The following is a 12,247-nucleotide window of genomic DNA, read 5'->3' on the forward strand; positions in this document are numbered from 1 at the left end:
CGGGTTTCATTAAAAGAAGAATGTGGCAACAAAGGGACATCCTACTACTGCTTATTTAGAGATTTCAACCCTACGTTACATCCCTGGGATGAAAATGAAAGCTTCTCATGTACCTAACCTACCATTCTAGGAGCCAAAATATCAAGGTGAAAAGCATCCCCTCTGATTGTCTGAGCCATGGAATACAAACAAAATAATTACTGACTCAAAAGGCATTTCACACATGGAACCACGCAAAATAGGGAAGATTCTGTTTGTAAATTCCAATCACTACTTAGAAAGACTTTAAGGATTCATATCCTAGGCAACAGAAATGTGCTCCGTAAAAGAAATCTTCCCACATGCTTTTCTATATTTGACATAGTTAAGCTTACATTTAAACAAATGAGTTTCTTACCTCTCTACTGAGTGGTCCTTCAGCAAACCAGCTTTCTGTTCTCCAAGTCACTCCATGAATGGGCAGAAAGAACTGGATCCCATTGTGGGGACCACAGGCCACCTCTCATCTAAGAGGGGTAGAAACTTTCATATCAAGACTTCCAGATGCAGATGCTCAGGCATCAGCTGCCATTATCTTATAGGGGAGAGCTTTGTGGAAAACATCCTTGTCCCACGAATAGGAAAGTGGCATCAGTGACCAAGAATCAATGGTACATACAGTCATGGAATTGGCTCCCCATAAAAAAGACCATTTCTATGTTGATACATATCTTTTCTGGTTTAAAGAATAATCAGGGGGATAAATCTGAGACTCAGACTATGTTCACTGCAGTCATGAGATAAATTATTATTTTCTTCCATTACAGTTTGAATTTATGATTTTGGACACTTCAGTCATTAAGGCAAGGTATATAAACCTAACCGCAAACTCTCAGGACCATCGAAACAAGAACATTCCAGGGACTGCCACCTGAGACCTTTGCTTGGGGGTCCATGTGCCGCTGCTCCTGAGTCAGTCATTTGATAAACCAAAGGCAGGGAGAAAGAGTCTCTACTAACTGATGCTACAATGCTGAGGCCCTCATCGTCCCAGGCCATGAACAGCTGCAGCATGGCGAAGAACGTCAGCATGATGAAAACATCATGGCATCCAGGATGAGAATATGAATGTGGGACCACCATTTTGCAATATGGTGACCATGGATGTGGGAGAAAGATGTCAAAGTACTTCTGGACGCCTGTTTGGGTTCCAGGGCCTGGCAACCTCCTGTCGTAGCAAAATGAGTTCTCCGTGTGTTCCAGCCCCACAAGCCTGGTGAACAGTGCTTCAAGGACATGCAACATTCCAACAAACCCCACGGCCGTGGGATCAGGAAATTTTTAGTGCGACAGAAATTTACTATAACCTCCATCTACCTTCTTCATTTTTCAAGTCCAATTCTGCAGAGTGCACTGCAGCCCTAGTATATGATGAAATGCTACATCCTAGAGGTCTTTTGCACGTCAATGGTTTCTTTGAGGGAGACCAAGCTGGTTTTGATGCTGAATTCCATCTTCAGGGGGCAACACCATGCAAAGTTCTTTCTGAAAGAAAAGACAGTAGAACATGAATCAACAACGGAAACACGGATTTGTTTTTCCCTGTGTCATTAACATTTTGGAATAAATAAAATAGCCACTAGTTTAATTTTAGTCTTAACTTATTTTTAATAAATTTTTATCATAATCCAGATTTAAATCACCATTAACAGATGAGAAAATAGCATTAATTGACTCAATTTAGGTCCGATGTTGGTAAGGATGTTTAAACAAAGACAGATTATGAATGACAATAATTCTCTTACATTAAATCACATGACATGATTCTCTTAGATTCAAACAACAACAATAACAACAAAGAAGATATAACAAACCAAAAGAAGAAGAAAAAAAAAAAACCTTTCAGAATCAATTCTGGACCATCTTAGCCAAAGAATATTTTTATGGATTGTGATGATCAGTCATGACAGTACTAAGAAGTCACTAAGACCATAAGGTAAGAATTTTGATACAGAAGAAAATGTGAACTGTATTTCACAATCTTGGTTTCCTGTCTCTTGAGAGAACTGTGTGCACTTTGCATTACCAAGTCCATTCACCAACCTCATGAACTCTGAACTTTAGATGTCCAGGCTTAGACCTCAGAACAATGCTAAATAGGACTGCTTGTTAAAGATCTGGAGAAGCTCAAAACAGACACGTTCATGGTCACATATGACGGAACAAGCAGAAGATAAGCAATCATTAGATAAGACATAAAACCTCCAGAATCATGGCTGTGATTTGCTTCTAGATTAATATTCTATCATCGAATATTTAGTGTTAAATAATGTAATAATGTATAAAATATAATGTTATAATAATTTGTGTCATGTTATCTGACAGTGCATTATATGCATGTTATCTTCCAAATGATGTCTCCTTGCAGCTAAACCAGTAGGCATTTGATAGAATAAATCAATATACTATAATTAAAGTATTTCAACATAAACACAATGTAGGATCAGTAGGAAGTATCTTCTCTTATTTTGCTTAGTTCTTTTCCTTTTTAATATAATTTATAGTCAAGTTGACTAACATACGGTGTGTAAAGCGTGCTCTTGGTTTTTGGGGGTAGATTCCCGTGGTTCACTGCTCACATACAACACCCAGTGCCCATCCCAACAAGTGCCCTCCTCAGTGCCCATCACCCATTTTCCCCTCTCCCCCATCCCCCATCAACCCTCAGATTATTCTTTGTATTCAAGAGTTTCTTACAGTTTGTCTCCCTCCCTCCCCAATTGTAGTGTTCTAGATGTTGGGTAAGTTTGTTCCCCCAAATCCCTGTAGATAAAAAATAAACATGAAGTAAGCTGTTACCACTTTGGAAACAGACAGAGGCATACAACTATAATGGGAGTCATGTTATAGGCACAAAAGGCATATTTAAGGAATGGAATACAAGGGGGAATATATATTAATAAAAAATAATGTCACCAAATTCATCATGGATGAGATACTTCTTTGCTTAAAAACTTGATTGTGTACTGGGGCACCTAGGTGGCTCAATTGGCTAAGTGTCCAACTCTTGATTTTGACTCAAGTCATGATTGCGATCTCATGGTTGGGAGACTGAGCCTCACTCGGGTTCCAAGCTGGACGTGGAGACTGCTTAAGATTCTTTCTCTCCTCCCTCTGCCCTTCCATGCTTGTGCTCGCTCGCTTGCTCTCTCAAAAAAATAAAATAAATTAAAATAAATTGATTGTATAGCTGGATCCTGCATGAGAAGCCAGAATATAATTGTTTGACATACATTTTAAAGTTTATTTATTTATTTTGAGAGAGAGAGAGGGTGCATGCGAAAAGGGGAAGGGCAGAGAGAGAGAGAGAGAGAGAGAGAGGGAAAGAATCCTAAGCAAGTTCCAGGCTGGCAGCGCAGAGCCTGATGCGGGGCTTGATCTCAGGATCTGTGAAATCAGGACCTGAGCCCAGACCAAGAGTTGGACGCTTAACCGACTGAGCCAGACAGGCGTCCCTTTTTAACATGTGTTTTCAAATGCACATATTCTATGAACCATTTTACTGGAATATGAAGCAAAGTATCAAGTCTCCTGCTTTGATATCCCTTCTAGAGACAGATCATAGCATTTCCTGGTTCCTGATGCAAACCAGGAGTTACAGACCGATCAGGACTAACTAAAGGTCCAGGCAGTTTTGACTGGTCCTGACCAATGGCCTTAGGGTGAAAGGCACTCTCTAACACTGGCATCAGTTATATTTAATGCTTCATTTATTTTTATCTTATTATTTTTCAATGTATGTTTACAATTTCCTTATAAAAGTCTTTGCACTAGTTTTATTCTATTCATTACTAATTCCTTGTATTTGTGTGCCTTTGTGAAAGGTATTTTCTAAAAATGTCTGTTCTAATTATTGCCATTATACTGATAAATAAGTGATGGTGAATATTTATGTTGTATCCTGCAACCTTGGTAAAACCTCATTGGTTTGAACAATTTATCTAACTATTCTTTGAGGTTTGAAGTTTTCTAGGTAGAAAATGAATAAGCTCTGAAGGATAACAGCTCCTTCCTTTATAAACTTCAAAGATTTTGATTTTTTTCTTATTTTATTGAGCTGGACTTTAGTACCTCCCATAAAAAAGCTGAAAGGAGGTGGTAATAAAAAGCATTCTTATTCCTGATCTTAAACAAAAATACATTTACCTTTTCACTATTAATTATATTTCAAGTCGGTTTTGTTTTAAATGATGTTTATCAGGGTAGGAAAGTTGCTTTCTGTCCCTAATTGGTAAGGACGTCCTTGAAAAAGAAAAAGTCAGGAATATTGACTTTATCAACTGCTTTTTCTCAATCCATCAAAATGATTATATAGGTTTTTATCTGGTGATTAATAGATTGATCTTTCTAATATTAATTCAGCATTGTATTTCTCAGATAACCCCAATTATTCCATGTAATTATTATTCTTTATACATTGCTAGATTATTTTATTATTATTTTAAGATGTTTGTTCTTAGATTTGATAAAATTTATTCTCCTTGGATAACCTGGCTATTAAAGTTAGGTAGCCTCATAAAATGAGTTGAGAGAAGTTCCTTAGTTTTCTGGTTTTGGGAAGAGTTGTATTGGTTTGGAATTATTTGTTGATAGTTTGCTAGAATCAACGTATAAAATCATGTGGTTACAGGTCTTTCAGTTTTTAAATTTTTTAAAAATATTTATTGTTTTGAGAGAGACAGAGAGACAGAGACAGAGATAGAGTGTGAGTGGTGGAGGGGCAGAGAGAGAGGGAGACACAGAATACGAAGCAGGCTCTAAGCTCTGAACTGTCAGCACAAAGGGCGAGATCATGACCTGAGCCGAAGTCCACGCTTAACCGACGGAGCCACCCAGGCGCCGCTCAGTTTTAAAAATTTATCTGTTTCTTGGGGCCCCTGGCTGAGTTGGTAGACTGTGTGGCTCTTGATCTTGGGGTCATGAGTTCGAGCCCCATGTCAGGTGTAGAGATTGCTTAAATAAATAAACTTTAAAAATAAATAAATAAATAAATAAATTGGGGTGCCTGGGTGGCTCCGTTGGCTGAGCATCCAACTTCAGCTCAGGTCATGATCTCGTGGTTCACAAGTCTGAGCTGCGCATTGGGCTCTGTGCTGACAACTCAGAGCATCAAGGCTGCTTCGGATTCTGTGTCTCCTTCTTTCTCTGCCCTCCCCAGCTCATACTCTGTCTCTCTCTCTCTTTCTCAAAAATAAGTGAAACATTGAAAAAAATTTTGAAAAATAAATAAATAAATACAATTTATGTTTCTTCTTGAGTCAGTTATAACTTTCTAGGATTTTGAAAATTTACATTTTTTAATTGGTGCGAAATTAACACTATCATTTTATTATTTTCTTTTTTTTTAATACATTTTTTTCAACGTTTTATTTTTATTTTTTTGGGGACAGAGAGAGACAGAGCATGAACGGGGGAGGGGCAGAGAGATAGGGAGACACAGAATCGGAAACAGGCTCCACGAGCCATCAGCCCAGAGCCCGACGCGGGGCTCGAACTCACAGACCGCGAGATTGTGACCTGGCTGAAGTCGGACGCTTAACCGACTGCGCCACCCAGGCGCCCCTATTATTTTCTTGATCTTGGCAGTTTCTATCCTTTATCTTTTTTTATTCTAATACTGTATTTCTCATATTCTCTTTCTGTCCTTCCTAATCAATCTTGCCAGAGGTTTTCCAGTCTTACTATTTTATTCTTTCTGGTTCGGCGAAGTTTAATCTGTTGTTCTTTTTCTAATGCCCTATGCTACATGTTCAACTCATTGGTGTTTGTCTTATTGTCTCTCCTAACATCAACACTTAAGATTTTAAATTTCCCTTTAGATACTACTCTATAGTATCTCCCCTTTTTAAAGTATATAGTATTATTGTTGTTTATCTATATCTTCTGTTCCATTATGATCTCTTTTTGACCCATCAATTTTTTAAAACACGTGCTTTAAAAATCTAAAATATGGAGGTTTTCTACTTAACTCTTTATTCTTCATTTCTAACTTAATGCATTATGGAGAGAGAATGTGACTCATATGATACAAGCCTGATGAGATTTATTGACCACCTGCTTTATGAACTAAGCATTCAATTTTCATAAACATTCCATGTATTACCTTAAGAGAATGTATTTTTCCTTTGTTGCCTGTACATTCACATGTTAACATGAAATGTACTTTTCTTTTTTTTTTAAATTTTTTTTTCAATGTTTATTTATTTTGGGACAGAGAGAGACAGAGCATGAACGGGGGAGGGGCAGAGAGAGAGGGAGACACAGAATCGGAAACAGGCTCCAGGCTCTGAGCTGTCAGCACAGAGCCCGACGCGGGGCTCGAACTCACAGACCGCGAGATCGTGACCTGGCTGAAGTCGGACGCTTAACCGACTGCGCCACCCAGGCGCCCCTGAAATGTATTTTTCTTTTCATTATATTTTCTGTTTAAAAATTTTCCACCTTGTGGGAAAGTTACTGAATTATAGAGCAATGTTCAAAAATTAATTCAAATATGTTTATAGAGTGCTAAGCACATGCTTATGTATGCCTACATACTACGTGTTAAGAATACAGTGACGAAAGAGAACGACATAGTGTATGTTCCCATGGACCTACCTTAGTGTCTAGAGGGGAAAAGGGATAAGTACTCCCATGGTTACTTACTGTTGTGTTAAATGCCACAAAGGGAAAGCACAGTGTGCAATGAGGAAGGTTCTGTCTGAGATAAAGTACTCTAGCTACAGCATGTGAGGCATCATTAACTGTACTCAGAAGTCTGCATACAGAATATAGAAAAGTCACCAAGTATGTGAATCATCAAGAATGGAAGGGGAGAAGATATATGCAAATGACATATCTGATAAAGGGTTAGTATTTAAAATCTATAAAGAACTTATCAAACTCAACACCTAACAAACAATCCAGTGAAGAAATAGGCAGAAGACACAAATAGACAATTTTCCCAAGAAGACATCCAGATGGCCAACAGACACATAAAGATGCCAACATCACTCATCATCAGGGAATTACAAATCAAAACCACAATGAGATATCTCTTCACACCTGTCAGAATGGCTAAAATCAACAACTCGGGAAACAACAGATGTTGGCAAGGATATGCAGAAATGGGGAACACCCTTGCACTGTTGGTGGGAATGCAAACTGGTGAAGCCACTCTGGAGAACAGTATGGAGATTCCTCAAAAAATCAAAAATAGATTTTTTGACTTAGGAATTGCACTACTAGGTATTTATCCAAAAGACACAAAAATGACAATTTGAAGGGGCACATGCACCCCAATGTTTATAGCAGTGTTATGGACAATAGCCAAATTGTGGAAAGAGCTCAAATATTCACTGTCTAATGAATAGATAATAAGATATGATATGTGTATATACACAATGGAATATTACTTGGAGGTCAAGAAGAATGAAATCCTGACATTTGCAAAATGTGGATGGAACTAGAGTGCATTATGCTAAGTGAAATAAGTCAGAGAAAGACAAACATATGATTTTACTCATATGTGGAATTTAAGAAACACAACAGATGAACATAGGGGAAGCAAAGGGAAAATAAGATAAAATCAGAGAGGGAGGCAAACCATAAGAGACTCTTAAATACAGAGAACAAACTGAGGATTGCTGGAGGGGTGTTGGGTATGGGCATGGACTAAACGAGTGATGGGCATAAGAAGGCACTTGTTGGGATGAGCACTGGGTATTATATGTAAGTGATGAATCACTGGGCTCTACTCCTGAAACCAATACTACACTATATGTTAACTAATATGAATTGAAAAAAAAAAAAAAGGAAGGTTCAATGGTTCAAGTACAGGTCTGTCTCCCTACCCTATCCCTCTTTCATTCTCATTCCCCTCCCTATTTCCACTAGGTCCTCGTGTCTTTTCTTTCTTGCTTTCTTGCTTTCTTTCATCTTTCTTCCACTCATTCATGTGTCTACTTTTTGGTTCCTCACTACCACAGATGTCTGTCTCTGGAAGCATATTATCGGGTGCTTAGGACAAAACTGCACAACTCTGTGGGTGTTATCTGCTCAGTAGAGTTTCTTTTTTTAAAATTTTTTTTTTTTTTCAACGTTTATTTATTTTTGGGACAGAGAGAGACAGAGCATGAACGGGGGAGGGGCAGAGAGAGAGGGAGACACAGAATCGGAAACAGGCTCCAGGCTCCGAGCTATCAGCCCAGAGCCTGACGCGGGGCTCGAACTCCCGGACCGCGAGATCGTGACCTGGCTGAAGTCGGACGCTTAACCGACTGCGCCACCCAGGCGCCCCTGCTCAGTAGAGTTTCTAATGACACACCCAATAAATTAATTTTTCCTGTCCAAAAGTTACATGGTTTATCAAATTTTGTTGTTAATTGGAAAGGTGCATATGTAAATATCAAGGAATATTTTTAAGAAGTTACCATGCTTTGTATTAACCTAACAAATGCAATCACCTAAAGTGAGGGTTCCTTTCATCATGTTCAACAGATAATTTATATTGTAATTGTGTGAAGTTAGAGAAGTTTTTCTTGTTGTTGTTGTTAGATGGATTACACTGAAGACTCATATTGCCCTGACAGTCAATTAAAATGTCTGGTTATTTTTATTATACATTTATTGAGTCTTATCTCCTCAAGTTGTTACTTGAGAGGCTGGCATATCTGACCGCGTACTTTGCTGATATCAGTCTCCATCTTATTAGATTCATTTCATCAATCCAGCACAGCAATAGCCCTGGCTTATTTTGGTCTCAAGTGTATCACTCAATCCATTAGCTAATCATCCCAGCTTCCCCTACTTTGTAACCCTGATCAGCAGACTATCCATTTCTTCATCCAAGTCATTAACTAAAATATCCATGGGAGAGGACCAATGAGCAAACGAGAGAGAGACCAAGAGAAACAATCCTCCAGTTGGACATCCCTCCCTTAATCTTTAATTTCAAAAGTTTAACCTGATCTTATTTGTATTTTCATCCAGTTCTCAAAGCTATGATTAAAAAACTTTGTCAAAATTTTGCTCAAATGAAGATACTATCCTTCAAGCCTACCACATTTCTCGAGTTTATCAATCCAGTGAAATGATTTTAGTCTGGCATGATTTGTTCATAATGAGCCCACCCTGACTCATGGTGACCTCCACTTTCTAATTTAAGTGCTCACCAACTAGCCTTTAAAATAGTCCATTTCCAAATTATCCTTAGGGATGACATTAAGCTCATGTTCTCTCAGAGCTAAACGCTTTGTTGGTGATCTCATGTGAGTTCTAATCATCAAATCCAGTGTCTTCCACTATCCCTGCTAGACCTCCTCATGACATTTGACATTGTCAAACACCCCACATTTCTTGCTCACACATTTGTGCAATTCATCTTCTTCTTGGTCTTTTAAAAATCAGAACATTTGGTCACTTCCGATTTCCTGGATGGAAATCTCTGCTCCTTATAAATGACTTCTCAACATTGCCACTGATAATCAGTCCACACAACTGGTGAGCTCTTTCATGAATTTGAGAAGCAAAATTTGAAAGTTAGAACACCTTTCTCCACAACTGGTTTCCCCTTCTAATCTCCTCACAGTCTTGAGATTTTAATGTTCTTCTAAATGTTAGTTTCACAATTACCTGTGTGCAAGTTACTCTCAAGGACAGAGCAGAGGAAGCAATATAAAAGTCCAAGATATAGTCTGTCTTGCTATGAAAGAATTAGTCAATGGTTCTTATCATTGCTTAGGTGACAAGACAGAATTTAAAGTTCTCTCTGTGGAACACCCTGATATTATGAAAGACCATAATTATTGGTAGCTCTCTTCATCTTTTGGCTGGTTTGGCCAGCCACAATCATCCCATTCTGGGGTTTTCTGCAAATAACTGCTTGTTTGGTTTTGTTTGATTTGAGGAGATTAGTAGTCAAAAAATCAGACAAGGAAGAGGATGTGAAACAATTATGGAAAATAATTATGGAAAACAGAGAAAAGTAAAAATAAAAACGAATTATGGGAGGAAATATTTAAAGTTAAGACTAATTTGTTATTGCAGTTAATTGTGGTGAGTTGTGAAAAGACCACAGCCATCACATAATTTTAGAAGCAAGGATCCAAGGGAAATTTGGTGTTGCAGAGGGCAACTACTAAGCTTGTTGTCAAGAAGCTGTGAGGGTTCCCCCAAAATGTCCATTACTTGAGTACAAGCAGTTCCTTGAGCAGAGCTAATTCCTACCTATTGTTCTCCCTTGGGATTTGGTAGCCTTTTTGAGGGAACAAGTCAGTAAAAAACAGGTATTTGTTTCTTAAACTCCTCCATCTGTACTTCATAAGAGGATTAAAGACAGTGTTAAGTTTTCCTAAAGAGACAAATGTCTGGAGAAGGTGGATAGATGCGAAGTACTCCAGAGTAAAGGAGAAGTAGTTAGATGCCATAGGATGGAGACATTTCTTTTTACTTCCCAAGTTTATTATAGCCTATATACTTCCTCTTACTGATGATTTCTCAAGCTGTTAAACAACAAAATAATATATATCCTTCTCTCCAGGACTATCATTAAATTGGCAAACAGAAATGACTGTTTACACTATAGTGTGGCTTTGGGTAAAAGAAAGTTGAGAGGAACATTGGCAGACAGAAAGGACAGTGGCAGCCATAAAGAATTCACGAGAACTGTCTACCTGGGCTCTGTGGGAGAAAGATTTAGAGCATAGTTTTCAGTCAACCCTGAGAAGTACCTGTGAAGACCTCATATTTTTTAGCTAGACTATTCCAGAGAACACTAAGTGAGGTCTTCTCTCCTTCTTCTAGCTACACAGTTGAACTCAAGAGCTCTTCTGATATCTTTCATAGTTTTAAATGCTTTACTTAATTATTTAATTCTCTTATTTTATTCAACGTTTTTTTTTTTTTTTTTTTTTTTTTTTTTTTTTTTGTTTTTTTTTTGGGACAGAGAGAGACAGACCATGAATGGGGGAGGAACAGAGAGAGAGGGAGACACAGAATCGGAAACAGGCTCCAGGCTCCGAGCCATCAGCCCAGAGCCCGACGCGGGGCTCGAACTCACGGACCGCGAGATCGTGACCTGGCTGAAGTCGGACGCTTAACCGACTGCGCCACCCAGGCGCCCCTTAATTCTCTTATTTTAATGTAACTCTACACCTAATGTGGGGCTGAAACTCGTGACCCCAAGATCAAGAGTTGCATGCTCTACCAACTGAGCCAGCCAGGTGCCCTGGGCTTAAGACTTCTTAACGCTTTTCTTAAAAATTTCTGCAAAGGCTTTATATTCCTGGATTGGTTCTGTGCCCATCCTCTCATATTTGGCCCATGTTCTGAGTTCACTCAGATGGCTTCTTTGTGATGATCACAATCTCTGTTGAAATGTCAGCTTTCCTGTATCCATTAGGATTACTTGCCATTGCGCGGTCATGTTTTTCTTTTGGAAAATTGCCTGTCCAGTCTCTGTTCTTGCTCCACATGTAAATGAACGTCTTATTTTTGATTTTCATGTTACACGTTTTTAAATGTTTATTTATTTTTGAGAGAGAGAAAGAGAGAGAGAGAGAGGGAGGGAGGGAGGGAGGGACGGAGGGCAGGGAGAGGGTGACATAGAATCCAAAGCAGTTTCCAGGCTCTGAGCTGTCCACGCAGAGCCTGACACAGGGCTCAAACTCACAAACTGTGAGATCATGACCTGAACAGAAATCGGACGCTTCACCAACTGAGCCACCTGGTGCCTCTGCATTTTTCAAAAAGAAAGCTACCTGTCTCTCTGAAAATGATAATTCCCTACAAAACGCCAACAAGTGCATGGAAGGTTTTAGATTCCTCCCTGGTTATGTGACCCTCCTTGCCATTTCTTGTCAAATCTCCTCTTCCATATTTTAATTTTTTTTCTATAGTACTTTCCCATTGTGTTTCAGAGTACCGTTATATACAACTTAGACACTCTATGCCTGTTTTTGTGGCCTCCAAGCATGTTTGCCCATCAATACTGTGCATTATAATGTAGCCTTACTCACAGTTGGTAGGGGGCCTCCTCATCTCAAAACCCGTCGTTTTTGTGGGAGTGAGTCGTGAAAACCTCACCCATTTTTCTCAGCATGATCAGCAGAGCAGAGTTGCTACCATCTTTAAACTCTGTTCTGTCACGCTACGCTCGTAACCACCTGGCGACCACACAATTCCTTGACGAATCGTGTGCCCCCTGCTTCTTTTCTGCATCCTGCCTCGG

General features: G+C 39.0%; 1 protein-coding gene across 5 annotated transcripts in view; it reads right to left on the reverse strand.

Moving 5' to 3' along the window:
• LOC101082722 (pseudouridine 5'-phosphatase) overlaps positions 1–12,247 on the reverse strand; it is a 483,897-nt gene that overhangs the window by 305,327 nt on the left and 166,323 nt on the right. For all 5 annotated transcript variants that reach the window (XR_006593104.1, XR_002739909.2, XR_006593103.1 and 2 more), the window contains exon 4: positions 398–1,524. The gene's annotated coding sequence lies outside the window, so the exon portion shown is untranslated. The remainder of the gene's footprint in view (positions 1–397; positions 1,525–12,247) is intronic.

Source organism: Felis catus, chromosome X (assembly GCF_018350175.1).
Source record: "Felis catus isolate Fca126 chromosome X, F.catus_Fca126_mat1.0, whole genome shotgun sequence".
Taxonomy (NCBI): Eukaryota; Metazoa; Chordata; class Mammalia; order Carnivora; family Felidae; genus Felis; species Felis catus.